Source organism: Castanea sativa, chromosome 6, assembly GCF_040712315.1.
Source record: "Castanea sativa cultivar Marrone di Chiusa Pesio chromosome 6, ASM4071231v1".
Lineage (NCBI taxonomy): Eukaryota > Viridiplantae > Streptophyta > Magnoliopsida > Fagales > Fagaceae > Castanea > Castanea sativa.
The window spans coordinates 51,867,442-51,872,928 of NC_134018.1; positions in this window are offsets into that span (position 1 = coordinate 51,867,442).

Sequence of the window (5,487 nt, forward strand, 5' to 3'; positions counted from 1 at the left end):
AATGTGTTTTTTTTTTTTATTAATAATATAGGATATAATTATAATGGTACATTTCAAGGTGGATCATCCGAAATTCTTGAATTCAACGGGTCGGAGCATTCCAAAATTGAAATAAAAAGTACATAAAACAATTAAAATATTAGTAAAACTTTTTTTTTTTGAGGTACAAAATATTAGTAAAACTATAATGCTATTTTGCAAATTACTCGGAATAGGTTAACTATATTTTAGCATTTTAGAAAATATTTTTTAAAGTTTTTTATGAAATTTTATTTTAACTTTTTTGGATTTCGTATGAAAGTATTGTCAATTTTTTTTAAATAGTTTATTATCAATTGCATTAAAGACATCATAACAAGATTCTTACATTATATATCCTTTACACACACATATATATATATATATAAAACCCCATCAATTTTATTCTTAAAAAAAAAATACACATCAATTTTCAATATCAAAATTATATTGTTTATGGGTTTTTAGGGGATTAGCGTTTGGAATTGAGATTTGGATGAAAGAAATGAAAAAAAATATTAAAACTAGAAAAGAAAAATATGTCAAAATCAGATGATATGTTTTGTAATTTAGTCCAAAATATATCATTGCTGTAACCAAAAATTGAATATTCTTAGCGGGGGAGAAAAAAAGATTCAGGCTGTTTTTTTTTTAACAGTATTTGCTTTTTTCTTTTTTCTTTTTTCTTTTTGGCTAACCAACAATATTTGCTATTTATTATACATATATGATATATCTATCATAATACTGAAATAGGTATTAATGATTGATGTTTCCACTTTTCAATTACATCATAATGAAGACTTATCTTTCAGTCCCACGGATTATAATAATTCAAAAATCATGCACACTACATACGGTTTTTATATTATGTAAGCCTAGGTAATAGTAATAATAGTTGATAGTAATATTTAATTAGACTAAGATAAAGATTGTTCTCATGTACGTGTCTGTTTGAGAAATATTATTTTTACCAATTTATTTTATTATTCAACTTGTTTTTACTACTCTTTATGAGTTTTATTGCACTTTTTGGTATTATTAATAAATTCTACTGTGTTATTTCAATTAACTTTTACTTTTATCTACAATACTTTCAGTAAAATTTTTTAATTTCAACAAAATAAGTTATCTTAAACAACTAGTAAATTAATAAACATGTCCAAACTATTATTGTCCTCACCATTTTCATCATAGAATATACTGTAGCTCTTTTTTTTGAGCCGTATGGATGTGATTTACCACCAACTTGATGGGAAAAAGACAAGTTTAAATATGCATGAGCAGACATAAGGACCTTTTTAGTCCGTGACACCTATTCAGCGAAAAAGAAAAATAGTAATGTGACACCTATATTAAAAGTATACTTAGAGAAAGTTTTGAAGTAGACTTTGCTCTATGATCTATTTACAAATTTTTTTTTTTTTTTGTGCGAGAAGAATCTATTTATCTATTTGGCGTATAATATTCTGGCATTTGGTACGAGTCATCTTTTTTAATTTACTGTATTTTTTAAACCAGATTCATAGGAGTTTAGAACTTTAAATTATTGAAAATAGGTGGCCTTGAAGAGGAAAAAAAAAAGACTGTAAATAGGTAAAATGAATCATTTCTTTGATAATTTAATAGTTGCACCAAGAGATTGGTATTTTTTTTTTTTTAAGAACAAGGGATTGGCAATTTGAATCTTATATGTCTCCTTACAAATATCAAGAAACACCACTTATTAATTTACAAACTTTTTGACTGGGTAAAATGAATCTAAATGCTTGTAAATATCCAAATTTTTATAGGAGCCCTAGTTTATATAATTGTAAATTTTCTCCAAAATCATGGGTATCATAACTTTGCGTTTAAGGCTGCGTTTGTTTTGACTTCAAATGATTTCAGGAAATATTTTTACATCTTTTCGTGTGTTTGGTTGCGCATGAAAAATATAGTTTTCCGGAAAATCATTTACTTTGACCGTAAAAAGAGGCCTTTGACTCGGAAAATGAATGCAGGTTCTATTTTACCTTCAAATCATTTTCGGGCTCACAAACGCTCAAAGAGAGAGAGAGAGAGAAAGAAGAGAGATCGCACCCCAGTACTGTCCGCCGTCTAGTTCGCGTCGCCCAGATCGTCCCACCGAGATCGCATCACCATCGAGATCGCACCCCAGCACCGGCGCTGCCATCTAGATCATCACCACCCAAGACCGATCCACCCAAAACCGATCTTGTTCTCGACCCAAAGCTCATCGACGTCGTCGTTCTCGTTCTCGACCCAAAGCTCATTGGCGCCGTCGTTCTCGTTCTTGACCCAAAGCTCATCGGCGCCACCAATCTCGTCATCTCAATCTCATCGCCCATGACCGATCTCGTTGTCTCGATCTCGTCGCCCATGACCCATGACCGATCTCTCTCTTTCCCTCAATTTTCGATCAATCTCTCTTCCTCCCTCTCTCAGTTTGACCAAATTTTTTAGTTTAATGAATTGTTTTGAGCAGATTTTTGTTTCTTTAAAGGTATATATTGAAATTTTCTGTAATAAAATTTGTTTGGATATTGAGAAAATGTGAAAACTTTGTAGGAAAATAGCATTTTTAGAATGTTACCAAACACCGAAAATCAATTTTCAGACTATTTTCCATTGCACGACCAAACACCCGGATTTTATTTTCCTTACGAGAATTCATTTTCCCCTGCATTCATTTTACACTCGGAATTCAATTTACATTGAACCAAACGCAGCCTAATACGATAATGTTATCCTCACGTGAGGAAAGACTTTTGCCTTTAATACGAATCATACAATAGACAAATGCTAACTAAGAAAGTTTTTTATTTTTATTTTTTATAGATAACTAAGAAAGTATTCAACTTTCCTTTTTTAAGTTCTTTTGATGAGTTGGGAAATATTCAACTTAGTTTTGAATTAAACTTATTAATTTTACACACATTAATAAAACCATAAACTAGTTAAAAAAATAAAAATAAAACTATAACTAACTTGAGTTTAATAATAATTAAGGGGGAAAAACTCCCTAATTTTATACCTTTTTTTATAAGATAATTTTCTTCCTTTGTTATAGTTAAGTTTATAGGTATCGAAACCCTTATCAACCATGCATCTTCCTTAAATTACAAATCATATTAGGTCATAAGCATTGCCATGAAATAGAATGGAGGATATTATCCCAACCGGTTGGACCAAAGTTTCATCTTAAAGTTAATGAGATAACTCACCATATATTATTCTTCAATTGTTTACAAAAAAAATTTCTCATACGATAATAAGAGTGATGTTGCATGCAATTATTACGCAAGTAATAAATCTTAAATGCATAAAGGGCTTAACAAGTTCATAAATACAAGCTTATTACGCATAAAGGGTACGCGGTGGTCACTTCACAAGTATAAATGCTTGTAGGGTATTGAAAGCAAGAGTTGGGGTTCAAGTCTCCAGGAGGGAGCTTTACATGCATATATACTTAGATTATGCCAGAGTAGAAATTCTATCTTGTATAAAAAATAAAATAAAAACCATTTCTGCACCTTCTTAGAAATTTATGATCAAAACTCACACGATCAATCATTGAATAATCAACAATTGTGATATTCTCAAAAAATAAAAAATAAAATAATCAACAATTGTGGATGGGTTTTAGTTAACTTAATTTGGTAAAATATTTTGTTATTAAATAAGAGCCTTGAGATCAAATCATACATACTCCAAAAATAAAATAAAAATGATAGTTTAATAGTAAAAACATTTATCATGCAACAAATATCATAGATTCATATATGGGACTGTGGACCAATTCTTACATACACCGAAAAAAAAACATTAATATTACAGCCAGACGGTAAACAAAACAATTACCAGGCAATGTATACCATAGATTTAAATATTATTTTTGTGTGTGTATATATATCAACATAAAAATGTTGATGGTTTAGTAAAAATAAAATAAAATGTTGATGTTAATTACATCATTGTCATTGCCAATTGAATTATTGACGTCCAATTTACTATCTCTAAAGTGCCGACCCCACAACTCCATTTCTAGCCTCATGGTTTGAAAATCATTATCCTTGACTCCTTGGTATAAAATGGATTTTGGTTAAGAAAAGTCTCGAGGCAAGTAAGAAATCCATCAAAACTTACGCATATTTTTCTTTTGTTGTTGTATTGTGATGAACCCAAGTGAGCTAATAATAAATGGTAAAGGGAGTGTGAAATTTTATTATTATTTTTTCTTCGTCTGTGTTTGTAGCAAGGTTCCTTGATCAAATTGTGGTGTCACTTATTCAATTTTGGCCAATGCTTACATGACTTTTCAAAATGTTCAGATGAAATGAATGTAATGATGGAATTATGAACCCATTGTCAGGGGCAAAAAAGTCCTTCCTTCCGACAAATGAGATTTGTGTTAGGTTGGGGGCCTAAATCGAAACTCAACGAAAGACTCGAAGCACGGCCCAAAGGCTATCAGTGAAAATTCGAAGAATTCACTTTATTTTATACCTTGGGCTTAGGTTGAGATTGACAAGAATGACCCATAAACAATTCCTACAATAGACACGTTAGCATGATTAAAAAGCATACTGCAATAAATAGTCCAACAGTAAAATATCCCAGCGGTAAATTGTACCAACGGTAAAATAAGACAGAATAGAATAAACCTCCGGCCGTTAGCTATTTCACAGATTAAAGAAAGTATCTACATTTTCAAACTCATCATCCATTGGCTCTGGAGAAGAGTCTTCTAATACAATAATATGAGGGAAAAATTATATAGTAACAGTTACATCATAACTTTCAATAGTAAATGAGTAAATAAATATTATGGGCTCCATTATAACAAATAATGAAGAAAACTTAGTGTGAGATGAAGGGAGAGAGAGAGAGAGATTCCAGCTAGTGTAACAAGATCATTATGGTGCCAAGGTATGCTCATGGATATAGTATAAGTAGTGAGTAATAAGGGACATTTCAGGTAGTATGAGTAGTGAGAGAGAGTGTTTAGTGAAGCTGCTAGGGCTTTCTGCTGGGGATGGGTAAAAGCTTATAAGTAGAGATGTGAGGGGTATTTATGAGCTATAGGCTGAAGAGCTTAGTTTCTAAGTTTGAAACTAAGAACTCGGAGACTCAAAACCTCACTAAGAGCTTTTAGAGAATTAAGGAGAAGAGAGTAGAGAAGTTTTTTAGAGAGTTCTTCTCTATTTGTGTCTCTTAGTGTGTGTTGGAGTGTTGGTGGAGAGCTTCTATTTATAGTTGAGTTTTAAGGGGTGATTAGCAAATAATCTTTGCTAAATCAGCCTTAATCTTCAAAAAATCATTAGAGAATCGTTCCTAGGATTTAGAATGTTCTTGTTATTTTTGGGTAATAACAGTTTGGGTTCTAACTTGGTATTAAATACTAATTTGTCCTCAGCTAATGGGATTAAGGCATATGTTAAGCTAATGATCTTGGTTTATTACTAT